Source organism: Myxine glutinosa, chromosome 2 (genome assembly GCF_964187855.1).
Source record: "Myxine glutinosa chromosome 2, kmMyxGlut1.1, whole genome shotgun sequence".
In the NCBI taxonomy this organism is placed as follows: Eukaryota; Metazoa; Chordata; class Myxini; order Myxiniformes; family Myxinidae; genus Myxine; species Myxine glutinosa.
In genome coordinates this window covers 157983148-157998162 of record NC_136262.1, presented here as the reverse complement: position 1 = coordinate 157998162, position 15015 = coordinate 157983148, and the positions used below count along the sequence as shown (strand labels likewise).

At 47.9% G+C, this 15015-nt stretch overlaps 1 pseudogene; it reads right to left on the bottom strand.

Moving 5' to 3' along the window:
* Nucleotides 1-8989: 8989 nt before the first annotated feature.
* LOC137422255 (repressor of RNA polymerase III transcription MAF1 homolog) lies at nt 8990-10874 on the bottom strand (annotated as a pseudogene).
* Between the last annotated feature and the right edge of the window lie 4141 nt (nt 10875-15015).

Genomic DNA, 15015 nt, shown 5'->3' with positions numbered 1-15015 from the left:
CACCCAAACCTCTATCTCGCTCTTTACTGACCCCAACTTGAGGGTCACAAAACCACGCCCTATGATCGGAACCGTTACCCCGGTAGCCAGCTGCAAACTATGATTTTCCAGACGCTGGATTTTATCCCAGCCGTCTGCACTCGAATTAAGGATCACAGGGCTGATGATCGTGGCGCCAGCTCCTGTGTCCACCGACGGCGTCACATGGCGAGCTGTTGTCGGAGCTTCGGATCCGGAAAAGCCTGGATAAAGTGATCCAGCGCCAGGCTTTCCTGGGAACGCGCTGCCATGTCAGCGTGTGCGATTCCTACTGTGCGGCGAATTCCATGGGCAAGTTCCCCGATGGTCTCCTGGGGCTTGCATTTTCGCTGAGCAAGCTGAGCTTTAACAAGCTCGCTTTGCTGTTCAATGCCGAAACGATTAATTAAGGCTGCGCGGAGGGCTGACAGGGTGAGAGCACCCCGTGGTAAAGCTGTCAGCACCTCCGCCGCCGCGCCGCGCAGTGCCCCCACAAGGTGTACTCCACCTTCGTCTGGATTCCAACCGTTGCCTCCACATACATATTCGAACTGCGCCAGGTACGCCCTCAGATCACTCTTGCTGTCATATGGCGCGAGTAGGACCTTGTGGGTGCCCGAAGGCCGGACCCCGTGCGTCGCTCCTTGCGGGGTTAGCGCGGGGCCGAACCGTTCGGGCCCCCACAGTACACTATTCCCGGGGGGCTCTCGTGCATCCCCCGTCCCTCTGAACACTACCCCTGTCAGTGTCGATGCCTGGGTCGCCCCTCCGCAACCCGCTACCCACTCCATACCCGCACACCCTTGCTCACCAATACCTCTCGCACTCCCCATGGTCGGACATCCTTGCACACACCCTCTTTCCACGCACTCTGCACCAGTCGCACAACTCACCAGCGGCCCCTCACGAACGCCCGGGTCTAGACCAACACCCAAGCTCGCTGAATCTCCCCTCACACCATATACATTGCCGAGCATATCGCCACTCACCTCGGCACCTCTTCTCCTTCGCTTCTCCTCCGCCACCTGCAAACTCTTTATTTGGTCAGTAAGCACATCATCACTCTGTGAGCACAGACCTTGCACCAATTCCATCACCTCCTCCTTTATCGCTTTCTTAGTCTCCCTCCGTCTCTTCTTAATTTCACTTACCCCCTCTTCCACTTCCTCTAGCTTCTGCTTCACCTCCTTTATTTCCCGGTGCGCCCCCTCAATTTCTTCTTCTAAGCCCTAAGGCCACCTTGGTCGTTTCTATATGCATCCTGACTTCCCGTTCTTTTGTCTCCATTGCCTCTACCACCCCCTCTAACCTCTTCGTCAGTCCCTCATGTACCATCTGACATTCCCTCTTCGTCGCTATTAATTCTTTCTTTATTTCCTTCTGGGTCGCTTTCAACCCTCCTATCACCGCCGTGTTCTTTTCCACCTTCTCCCCAAGCTCCTTCTGTCCCACTGTCAGCTGCCCTACTCCCTGCGTCAACTCCTCGATACCCCCCTGTAACCTAGCCGTGCTGTTCCTCACCTCTCTCTCCATGCGCTCCTCACCCCGCTTCACCTCGTCGCGTACTCCCGCGACCTCTTCGCTCACTCCGCGCCTTATATCCTCTCCCATCTCTTTGGTAGATGCCGCCCTCATCTGCTCCAAATCATTCCTTTGGGCATCCAATTTACTTTCCAACCCATTTTTTACCTACTCTATCTGATTCCCCATCTGTTTAATTTCCCGGGTGGATTGCTCCCCTATTTCCCTCAATTTGCCTTCCATATTGTTTTCTAGCCCCTCTAACCCATTCTTCACCCTTTCCATTTGGTTCTCCTGGGTGGCCATTCTATTTTCCAACCCCGTTAACCCATCCTTCATTTCCCCAATTTGATTACCCACGTCCTCCAATTGGCCCCCTAATTTGCCTTTGAGCCCCCCTATTTGGCTTCCCATGTCATTTCTCAATTCCCCGATTTGGCTTCCCATCTCATTTCTCAATTCCCCGATTTGGTTTCCCACTCGTTCCAATTGTTCTCCCACCTTATCCATACTGTCGTTCTTTTTCTGCATTTCCGCCATGAATTGGGCCATGAAGGCTTGCATTTCGCCCACCCCCATTGGTGCAGCGGGTGCGGCCCTCGTCGCCGCCATGTGCGAGGCGCCGCCATCTTGTGCGCCTGCAACCCCCGCTACCGCCTACTCATTGCTCTTCTCCTCCCTGGGGTCCTGGATTGCCTCTAACTCCTCATTCTCCCCTACCGGCACCCGATCACCTTGACTATCCATGGCACGATTTTAATTTAGGACATTAAATAAAATTTCGGCCGCTCAAAATTTCGACCAAATTTTTAGATGGTTTTTTTTTTTGGGGGGGGGGGGGGGGGTTCGGGTCCAAATCCACTCCACGACACCAATTGTTACGGATCTCAGAGACGGCACTCCCCTTAGCAAGGGGGGGGGTTAATCCCCTTGGCCTGTTAAGCTGGCCGTCTCTAGTCCTGGTACTTATAACGCTCTTTTGCGGGTGAAATTGGTCAGGGTTATTGGTCAAGGTGTTCTCCCGAATACCTTTACCAATCCCTCCGCAAAACAGGGAGACAAGTACCGCTCGAACCACGGACAAGATGGTATTTGCCGAGTGGTTTAGCAATCCGCGATTCGAGCCGTTAGCAATTGACTAACCCGATTCCGAGCGTTGGCCAAATCGTGCCACAGGTACTCAATTGGAGACAGGACGAAAGCGATCGGGGGAAAGAAGAAACCAAAGGTAAGAAATAACAGACATTTATTAACTATATACAAAACCAGAACCAAAGAAGAAACGAAAGTAATATACAGAAGAAGAAGAAGAAGATACACAGGGCAGCCTTAAACAGTCTTATATTATCAATGCCCAAGACAGACAGACAGACAGACAAACAGACTTACATGAAAGGGGAATAGCAGGCAGGAATGACTGGAAGAAGGAGAAGGGTCCAGGTGGGACAGCAGGGCTGGAAGGTTTGGCAGAGGCACAGCAAGGAGGTCCGCTCCAGGTCCATGCTCCGGGCTGGAAGCGAACAGCCAGCGGCAGCTTCACGTATTCGTTCACGCGGTAGGGCTTTCCAAAGCAGCTTGGCAAAGGGCTCCGCGCAGCTTCGTCTCTCTCAGCCAGACCTCACCACGTGCCGTCTCCAACCCAAGTCGACTCTCGTTCATCTCCCCGTTCATCTCCGTAAAAAGGCTTCGCGCTGGCGCTTATATTACGTGCTTCTAAATCAATGTGCGCTTCATAGAGCCACGCCCGTGATGGTCTTTCGTCAGCCCTGGTTGGCTGGTGGGGGCTCGCTGGCCCTGCCTCTGGTGGTGCGTCGGCGTGCCATGCCCGTGACCTGGCGGCTCCGCCCCCTTCCTCCTCGGCTTGACCGCATGGCTAATGGCGGTTTGGGGCCCACAACCGAATCAAGGCAAGGAGCAGCGAACGCCGCCCGACTGTTACTTTGCGGAGACGATTGGGGGAATTGAAAGGGACCTATCTTATTTGATTAATGCAACGCAGATTCAACTATTGGGAACAGGTCCTTAACTGAAACACATAATAATGAAATAACCACGGAGAGGTCCTATGGTTCGCTGCGTGTTGTACATGGACTAACTCAGGTGCGATCTTTAACAAGCCAATTGATGGGGATATTTACAGGGGAACATTTATAAGGGAAACATTTACTAAAATTTACTACTCGTGAAGGTTCTAAAAACTGTAACAGTGTGTGTGTGTGTATGTGTGTGTGTGTGTGTGTGTGTGTGTGTGTGTGTGTGTGTGTGTGTGTGTGTGTGTGTCGTTCTGCTTGATTCATGTTCTCACTCTACCAGCATGACATGCTAACAAATATTAAATTTTGTCCTTTTTTGACACATTTAGATGTCCTTGCCTTGCGTGTACCAGAAGAAGGCAGTGGCTGAAGCTGAGGAGCCACAGACAGAGACACTTGAGCACCACTGGATCGTAGAGGACATGTATACATTTGAAAATGTGGGTTTCACAAAAGCCGCAAATGGAGCTGCAGTTGGTTCGGAAACCATGCTCCGCTACTTGGCTTGTGGAGATTGTGGGACCGGGCCCATTGGCTGGCATTCCCCCTCCATTGTACCACACGAATTTTTCGTGGCCCTGAGTCGAGTCAAGCACGAATGAGGGCTTTAAGATATATTGTGGGTCATTAAATGTGTACACAATGGAGCCAACTAACCCTTATAACAGCCCGAGGATGAATGTTCCAATGTGAGAGCCTGGTGTTTCACTGACCACCGCTAGATTTGTACTCGACGTGGAACTCGGACTTGTATACTTTGCAACTTTAATAACATTTGAGCATTGTCGGTCCATTGAGCGTGGCAAAGCCGTGTGGCCACGATCTCATCACACCATTACCGAGTCATCTTCCGCCATTTGTAAAAGACCTGTACGTGACACCCTCTGCTTAACTCTGCATAATAATTTGATGGCATGCACACAAAGTTGATAAATGTTTTGTTTTTTAATCATATGAAAATAATAAATGTGCACACATTTATATAATTGTCAGACAAATGTCAATGCTCTTCAAAAGAATGCAACTATTTGACACAAGTCACTCGGGGAAAAAAGGAATCCATTTTTGAGAAGAACAAAGATTGGAGGTCTTAGGTCGGGTCGGGAGAAATAGGTTTAAGGGAGGAAATATTGCCAAGGCAGCGTTGGGGACTGTCCAGTATTTTTGTGGTACCAACTAGGCCATCAAAACACTTACACACGCTATTTGTACTGAGTCCACTATGCCCCACTTGAATACGACTGCCATTGGCTAGTTTTCTCGAATTGCGTGGGACGTTGTTACTGCATCGAGAATGAGTTTAAAAATCAAGACCGTTACCTCCTAATGTAAGAAAAGTGCACTGTGACATGTTTAAATTCGTACAACGTTACGCATACCTGCTCGGTCCATCAATAGAGGAGGGTGCAGATTGTGGTATTCAATTTGAAGCGAAGAAATAAACGATCGATTTATTGTCCCCGTCGCACCGCGGAGCGAAAGGGGGACTATGGTTTTCCCCTCCGTCCGTGCGTGCGTGCGTGCGGGCATGTGTGCGTGCGTAAGTGAAGGACCGAATTCTAATTTTGTGTGTGGGTGCAACCCACGTCAAAATCCAAGATGGCCGCCGCCATGTATGTCTGAACCTTGTGAGCGGAATATCTTGAAAAATAAGCGAAGTACCAACTTCTAATCTGGTGTGTGGGTGTATCTAGGCATAAGGAAGAACGCTATTGAAAATTGGGTCGCCACGTCAAAATCCAAGATGGCCGCCACAATATATATGTCTGAACCTTGTGAGCGAAATATCTTGAAAAATAAACGATCGACTAACTTCTAATCTGGTGTGTGGGTGTATCTACGCATAAGTGAACGCTATTGAAAATTGGGTCGCCACGTCAAAATCCAAGAAGGCCGCCTTGCGTCTTCCACTTTGTCAACTCACATCACTTCACCGACGGGGGACCTAGGCGTAACGCTTGTTTGTTTGAATCTGGGGAGCCTCCGCCAAGACCCTACGAATATCCACGCAAGCCCTGGTCTTCTCTGCAGCCGAATACTGCACCCCAGCTTGGAGCAGAAGCCCACACGTGAGAAAGGTTGATGTTGCCATGAACAACACCCTCCGCATTGTAGCTGGTTGCTTGAAGCCTGCCCCGGCATTCCACCTGCCAGTCCTAGCGGGACTCGCCCTGGCCGGCCTCCGACGGGAGGCTGCTACCCTCGCCCTGGCAAGGAATGCCCAGAAACACGACTGGCACATCCTGCACAACACCACAACGATAGTGGCGCCTCCAAGCAGACTCAAGTCCCGCCATTCCTACAACAAGGCGGCACAAGAGATGCTCAGTTCTATCCCCGAGGACCTGTCTAGAAGCGCATGGCTTGCGGCATCTTGGAAGCAGGTGTGGGAAACGGCCGGGCCCACCCGCATCCACCGCTACATCTGGGACCCAGGGAGGTGGTGTCATAGGAGAAGACCTACCACGCCTGCAATGGACCTTGCTGAACCGTCTACGTACGGGGGTCGGCCGCTTCAAATCATCGCTGAAGATGTGGGGCCTGGCAGACAGCGCCGCGTGCGAGTGCGGCGAGCCTGAGCAGACTGCCGAACACATAATTACCACCTGCCCCCTATACAGACCACATTCAGAAGCCGGCCTCTTCGACGTAGGACCAGAGACGAGGGCATGGCTGCACGACACTGAGCTGGCCATCTGATGATACACGAAAGAAGAAGAAGTTTGAATCTGCTTCCCTTGCCGGAACGGTCGACTCATCCAAAGGAAACCTTTTTTTTTTTTCTTTTTTTTTAATGTCCTGGAACCAGCTAACGAATCACTGGAAATTCCAAACAAGAATGTCTGATGACGTTTTAAAGCTAGCGAATTCTCTCAAAGGATAAAAGTTTTACGGACGGCGCGACGCTGGGCTTCACAATTTGTCGGTGGTCGTGGCTTCAATGGCAGGAGGATCAGAGGATCCTCGCCGAGCTGGAGACACTTTAAAGCAGTTAATATCAAATCAAACAAAATGCACATTTTTTTAAAAAAAACTCAACAACTTGCGGTCTGACACCACTATGCCTGCATTAGCTGCATCACCAAACAATTGCCTGTTCTCATTCACGAGTAACTGTTTCCTGGAAGCTGGACTAGTCTGGAGCAAGTGTCTAAAATTACAGTGCGGAGGACGGGTTCTGATCTGAAATTAGCACGGACGATCAATTTGTTCATTAAAATAATGTTGCCAAAACAACATTTGTAAATCCAGTACCATAACCCCAGCTGCACATGTCGCGGCGACAACAGAGGTGCATCCTCACTATCACGTGGCTGAAACAAGCTGCTTATAAAAGGAAAACAACCTAACAGTACTAGTACCCCACTGCAAAGCCGCAATGAGCCGGCGAAGCCAAAGCCTCTTGCCACTATTTTACCCATCACTATGGCTTACATAGGTTAGGTAGTAGGTAGGTGTAGTAGGTACCGTACCTTGTTCAAAATTACACCATTTGCATTCTGGGTGAGATTAAAATTTATAAAATTTCCTTCTTGATTAATTCGGTGAATTCCGTCTCAACTTCGGATATTTCTGGCCGTGAAAAATTACCCCCTACGGCCGCGAGATTTCGAAAAAATATTTCTTCGTCAATTTTAGAATATTTGACGCCGTTTTCAGCCTCCGAAACGCGGTACCGGTAAGCTTTTTTGAAATGTTTTTTCAAATGCTCGAATCTCATTTGTTCCGGTGTTTGGTGACGATTTTCGTTGAAAATAACCAGGGCCCATGCAGGCCAGTGGAACTAGGTTGGTCTTAAAGTATTTTAATTACAAATTAGAGGTGCATAAGATTGTGAATCAAAAAAAGATGGGTGAAACAAACTCCTATTGAACTTTTTCTCAATTTTTATGCATAATTCTGCATCCGCAAGATGGCGTCCTCCATGGAGTGATTTGGTTTTTGAAATATTTTTTCAAATGCTCGAATCTCATTGGTTCCTGTGATGGGTGACGATTTTCGTTGAAGATAACCAGGGCCCATGCGGGCCCGGGAACGAGGTTGGTCTTAAAGTATTTTAATTACAAATTAGAGGTGCATAATATGGTGAATCAAACAAAGACGGGTGAAACTGAAACAAACTCCTATTGAATTTTTTCGCAATTTTTTATGCACACTTCCGCATCCGCAAGATGGCGGCCTCCATCGAGTGATTTGGTGCGTCAAAGCTTGGAATTCTCAAAGGATCCAGCAAAATCTGGCTTTTCAACATAATACGTACGCGTTCATTCACAACACCGGCTTAGCCGGCTACAAACCCAAGCGGTATTCAAACAATTTGCTGAAGGTAAGTGTTAGAGATACCCAGACAGCACTACTTTAAGATTGCACGCGGTCACTCAATGGGTGAGGAAGAGTCGTGTTGGAACATCGGCCCGGCTCCACTCCTGGACTGCTGGGGAAAAACAGTCTGTTAGCTGCTGCACAAACGAACCCGATGAAGAGCGAAGTTACATGCACAGGGCGACGATTTAAAAGTTCACGTGATGGAGGAAAATCGAAAAAGGTTCATGCGGGTTTTTGTCCCCCATCGCACCGTGGAGCGAAAGGGGGACTATGGTTTTTCCGTCCGTGTGTGCGTCCGTGCGTAAGCGAAGGACCGAATTCTAATTTGGTGTGTGGGTGAAACCCACATCAAAATCCAAGATGGCCACCGCCATATATGTCTGACGCCATCCATGTATGTCTGAACATTGTGAGCGGAATATCTTGAAAAATAAGCGAAGTACCAACTTCTAATCTGGTGTGTGGGTGTATCTAGGCATAAGGAAGAACGCTATTGAAAATTGGGTCGCCACGTCAAAATCCAAGATGGCCACCACCATATATATGTCTGAACCTTGTGAGCGAAATATCTTGAAAAATAAACGAACTACTAACGTCTAATCTGGTGTTTGGGTGTATCTACGCATAAGTGAGAACGCTATGGAAAATTGGGTCGTCACGTCAAAATCCAAGATGGCCGCCTTGCGTCTTCCACTTTGTCAACTCATCATTTCACCGACGCGGGACCTCGGCGTAACGCTTGTCCCTAGTCCTCGTGGATAATCGTCTGCCTCCATTTCCTGTACTACTACAACTAATGATCCTCCACACCCCCCAAAAAATACCAAAAATCATTTTGTTTTGCAAATCATGCTTGAATAAATCTAACGGTCAACCTGGACAGGTGCAATATAGGTAATCTCTACATTGTTGACTTCCTGTGGCAGAGTGGACCGAGAGGTGCAAAAGGTAAATACTCAAAACGAGGCCAGTTTCGAGTCAAAAGGTCACGTAGTCATTTGACTTCTGATATTCAAAACAAACGGTATAATGCTCTCCAAATGTAAAACCAGGAAGTAGAACATCGTCCGGTGAAGGTGAACGATGAGAGGCCATGCCAGAATGGGGAGCAGTTGGGTGGAGTACGAGGGGAAGCACATCCTGCGGTGAAAGCACAAGTCAATGGGCATCTTACACGGCAAGGCCTGTCAACTTCACTTTCATTTAGCAACCGCATTCACCCAATAAATAAATAGATATGGATATACAAACAAACATTCTTCGACAGACGAAATTGGGTGCGAGCATTCACCTCCACAACATTCGTTAAATACAAGGACGCTACTTACCATTAAACTACCCTTCACATTGTAAGTAGTCTTCCTCGTCCAATACCATGTCGAGACTCCAGGGTAGACGAGAGTCACACAGCAATGAGAAACTGCTGCACACGATCATTCGCGCATCCAGGTGTGATGGAACATCCGCACGTCTCATGAAAAGACGGACTACACTTGCAGTGTCACAACGCATTTCAAAATGGCGTGCCTACCCGACGGAGCGGCAGGTCAGGAAAACGATCCTCTTCAACTTTTTGTTGTAAAAAAAAAGTAGTTGAAGGACCAGAGGCTACCCTCTTCACCATAGCGGTCAGAAGCCAAGTCAGGATTGTAGCTGGATGGGGTGGGAGCACAGGTGATGCAAGCCAAATCACGACCGACAATCAGTCCAAAGCACAGGGGAAGATGTCATCAGTTCCAAAATGAACATCCTCCATGAACCTCTAAACTTGGAGGCAGAGGGTTAAAAAAAATTGCTCTCACCTGTAGATGTCACACTCAGACAGCACAATCTCATCGTCGATAGCCTTCCAAAGCGCAGGTCCGAGCTCGGTGAAGCGGGAGCCAGCAGCAGAGCCAAGGGGACTATTCACTGCATTCTCCACCTGCAGACACGGCCCACAAGCGCCGACACATTACCTTTCACTACTTTGTCCCATCTTACTCGTGATGCCCAAAAATCAAACTGCACACAAACCCAGGACAGCGACGGTTCACGGCTGAACACGTGCGAGCGGGCATGGCTGAAGTCGTGCGAGCGGGCATGGCTGAACTCGTGCGAGCGGGCATGGCTGAACTCATGCGAGCGGGTATGGCTGAACTCGTGCGAGCGGGCATGGCTGAACTCGTGCGAGCGGGCATGGCTGAACTCGTGCGAGCGGGCATGGCTGAACTCGTGCGAGCGGGCATGGCTGAACTCGTGCGAGCGGGCATGGCTGAACTCTTGCGAGCGGGCATGGCTGAACTCGTGCGAGCGGGCATGGCTGAACTCGTGCGAGCGGGCATGGCTGAAGTCGTGCGAGCGGGCATGGCTGAACTCGTGCGAGCGGGCATGGCTGAACTCGTGCGAGAGGGCATGGCTGAACTCGTGCGAGCGGGTATGGCTGAACTCGTGCGAGCGGGCATGGCTGAACTCGTGCGAGCGGGCATGGCTGAACTCTTGCGAGCGGGCATGGCTGAACTCGTGCGAGCGGGCATGGCTGAACTCGTGCGAGCGGGCATGGCTGAAGTCGTAATGTGGTCGAAAGGCGGAATTCAGAGTCGACATCAGGTAGTACAACGTCTTTCGACTGCAAGTGTCACACAAGGGGCCGTCTCCACCTTCCTCTGCACTCTGACACGCGACAAAAAGTGGGGAATATTTTTGTGTCGAGCGAACAAAAGCTTGAATACGCATCAAAGGAAGCAGGACATTGCATTATGGGAACATTTTAGCTCTGATTGTGCACAATAATTAGGTATAACACCTTCCTGGGCTCACGGCCAGAGCCTGTGGTGCAGACAAGGCCTGCATGAGGTGAGGTTCTCCTTCCAGACAAAATTGCTTGAACATCTGCTTGTCATCTCCAGCCATCTTGCAAGAGTAGCTTTCAATCCTGTTAACAGAGACAGACCGTTGGCAGCAATAGCATCCCAGCAGCTTCCGAACAATGTCCATTTCTAAAATGCCACACAGAACGTGAACCCACGAGCAGATCAGTGCACCGTTTCAAACCCTCCTTTATTACCCTTATTATTATCAAACTTAGTACATAGAAAATGAATTATGGCTTACATATGCACGCCATTGTTTTTCGAGATCAAATCCACGATGGCCGACAGGCGGCCATTTTGTTACTTAAGCATGTCTCCAACAATTTCTCGAACATGCATGGTCCAATTTTGTTCAAACTTAACACAATCACAGCACATGATGACAAACACGTGCACCTCACTTTATTTTGCAATCTGATGAAAGATGGCTGACTGGTAGACTGGCGGCCATTTTGTTACTTAAGCATGTCTCCAACAATTTCTCGGACATGCATTGTCCAATTTTGTTCAAACTTGGCACAATCACAGCACATGATGACAAACACGTGAACCTCACTTTATTTTGCGATCTGATGAAAGATGGCCGACTGGTAGACTGGCGGCCATTTTGTTACTTAAGCATGCCTCCAGCAATTTCTCGGACATGCATTGTCCAATTTTGTTCAAACTTGGCACAATCACAGCACATGATGACAAACACGTGAACCTCACTTTATTTTGCGATCTGATGAAAGATGGCCGACTGGTAGACTGGCGGCCATTTTGTTACTTAAGCATGTCTCCAGCAATTTCTCGGACATGCATGGTCCAATTTTGTTCAAACTTGGCACAATCACAGCACACGATGACAAACACGTGCACCTCACTTTATTTTGCGATCTGATGAAAGATGGCCGACTGGTAGACTGGTGGCCATTTTGTTACTTAAGCATGTCTCCAACAATTTCTCGGACATGCATGGTCCAATTTTGTTCAAACTTGGCACAATCACAGCACATGATGACAAACACGTGCACCTCACTTTATTTTGCGATCTGATGAAAGATGGCCGACTGGTAGACTGGCGGCCACTTTAGTTGTAAAAAGCCTGATATTGAAGAAGTCCTCAACCATTTCTCGGACATGGATTCACCGATCTTGTTCAAATTTGGCACAGATATTGAATGATGGGTTACATATGCGCGGTGGGTTAGAAAGGCTCTTCTTCATATTTGATGGGTGAATGGCAGGAAGGACAAAGCCAAATATTGAAGCGGTTTATCCGCTTAAATAAATTTAAGGATTTAGACAAAAGAGAGGAAATTTTAAAACAGTTAACCATAATTGTTCTGTTCCTGAATGCAAATCAGACTCACGGAAATAGAGGAAATACAAGAAATATCCATGGATGAGAGGAGTCAATTTCCTATTGGCTAGTTAATACTATTGATACAATTAGATTCGTAAACAGGATTATAAATGAAATTGACATATGTGGGAAAATTACGTGCCAGGACCAGGAATCAACCCAAGGACCTCTGGTGAACCGTACCAGTGCTCTGCCATCTGAGCTATCTGAGCGACCCTGACTGAGCATGTCATTTTCCCCACACATATTTCTCACGTATATCAATTTAATTATGTTCATTAATCAAATAATTGCTTCACTACGCCCCCAGTGGTGTTTACAATAGAGGACATGGATTTCTCGCCCCCCCCCCCCACCCCCCCCCCCCCCCATTGGAGGAAGACCCTCTCTTGTTCATCTTGCACGTTGGTTTGGCTGATTCCAGGTATGGATGACGGATTATGCAGAGTTGTGGGTTCAAATCGACATGAAAGTGACAATAATAAATAAATAAATATATATATGTTCTAATCTTTTGGAAACCATGCTGGATTCACCTTTACCCTGATTGTTGATGAACACCCACCTGGCTCACCAATGACTAATGTAATACCTGCCCAATTCAAACCACTTACTCAGACTGCAATTCCACCTTTTGTGGTCGACGCTAATGTCACCATCACACGGATCATCGTGTTTAATATTGAACACGTTTCTCAAGATTGCCATTGTTAGATAAAGTTGTGATATGGATGGAGAATTAGCACCGGCTACGTTTATATTTACGGTCGTAGTTTTTCGCCTATTTTTATGTTATTTTGTTTCATTATTTTTTGTGTTTAATTTCATAATCGTAAACATCAGGTGAATTCTTGTTCGTAAACGCAAAGCCATGGACAGCTCCGCATCGCACGGTGACGGATGCTTGTCGATTACAGAATCGTCGTCACAACCCAAGTCATCAATGTGGGTCACATGGTTTACTGTTAGTAAAATGACTAGTGAAACGACATCAGGTGTTAACTTCGTTATGATTATTTTGTTAACAATGTCCTTCTCCAAATTTGGAATTGTTACATCATAAGAACCACACAGAATTCCACGCAGCCAGTTAGTTCATGATAAGGCCAAGATCCAGAAGGATAGGAAACGTGACTTGGCGTATGGCATCGGATGTGGAGACCCATCACACACTGAGCCCTCCGCATGGGAGAACGTTGGCAAAGTCTTCAGGCCCGTATGAATCACCATCGTCGTCCGGCTTATGAAAAGGCTCTGCTGTGAATACCCATTTGAACCTGCACGGTCACAGCTTCGATAACAGTCAAGTCGTCTTCTTGGGTAGAGAAGAAAAGTGCTTTGCTCGTGGTGTAAAAGAATCAATTTGAGAAAGAGTTGAATCACCATCTCTCAACAAAAGGGGCGGTTTGCGATGTAACCTGTCACGGACGTGGGACAAGGCTATTACATCTGTCCCACGTCGTCTACAATCATCACGGGACGCTGGATTGGTCAACAGACCACGTGGCAATGACTTGGAAATTTCCGAGGTTCCTCTTCACTTGAACGTCTGCTGTGAACAAGACGAGTGGATTCTTGCTGAAACGTCGGCTCCTCCAACTTGCAAGTCCAGCTTTTTCAATTATAAACTTTTACTGATTTATTTCCACCGGATGAATCACAACAACGTGCAAGCATTTCCATGCTGTTTCTGCAATTTCCATAATTGGAACGTTTCCATCTTGTCCACCCCATGCCCATTTTCCCCACATCCCTAATTTCCTCCAAGTCCCCCTCGATTTTGTACCCCAACCCTGTTGTTGGTGTTTCCCCTCTCTCCTTCTCCTGTTCCTTTTGCTCCGTTTCGTCCTGATCCATTCTACGTTCGAGCTCCTTCACGAACCTCGTCATTATACACAAAAAAGCATTTGTAACTCGACTCCAAGAAAATAAGTTGATTATATTTTATTATTTTCCAGTTTGTAAAAAGGTTTGGCTTCAGTTTGAAAAATCCCATAGGAAGGTCGCCCTTCCTTTAATTGTCAAATCATTCCTTTCCATTCGATTCAATTCCCTCCCCTCATTCTTTAGCTTCCCCTGCTGGCCCACAGCAGTAGAGTTAGTGATTGGCCTTTTGTATTTTCTGTGTTTCGTTTTCTGTTTGGATGTCGATAATAAGTTATTCATTTATAATCAAGGTGGAGTGACGTGTTCACTTCCATGGTGAAATTAGACTCTAAAGCAAATAAGTTTTGAAGTTAAGAGAACAGGTATCCACCAGACCAGTTTGGCAGGCCAAGCTTGCTGTGCCCTCTGGGTGTTGCAAGAGTTGCTTAATTAACAATAATGTGACGGATCCTGGAACCAACCTCACACAAAATGACCTGCATTCGTCATAGGCGCAAACACCATACGCAGCTTCTCTCACAGCGGGTGGACACATGGAGAAAGTGAGACGGTTACATTCCCCCCCCCCCCCCCACGCCTCCCCCCACCCCCCCCCCACGCCCCCACCCCCCAGCCAGTGAGCATCACCATCGATGCTGCGTGGTCCAACTACCTTGAAATATCCGAAGCCCTGGAGCAGCTTCGTGGCAGCAACACCGAGACACAGGACACACAGTCAGATGCAGCTATTTGGTTGAATGGCATGATCACCTGACCGACATTTTCACTGTATACCTATTCTTTTGGAAGCCCTTTCTAACTGAGATGAATGACACCCACAAAAAATTCTTTTATAAATGCACAATAGTCATTGTTGATAATTGCTTTATCTGTGTGTAAACCACGTGATACTAAATTGATAAATAATCATTCTCAGCACTCTTTTGAAGGCTGATAATTATGAAAAGAACATCAGTGAGTGAAAATATGGAGCAGGCAATTTAACAGAGAGGATATCCTGGTCGTGGTCGTGGTCGTCGTAGTCGTGGTC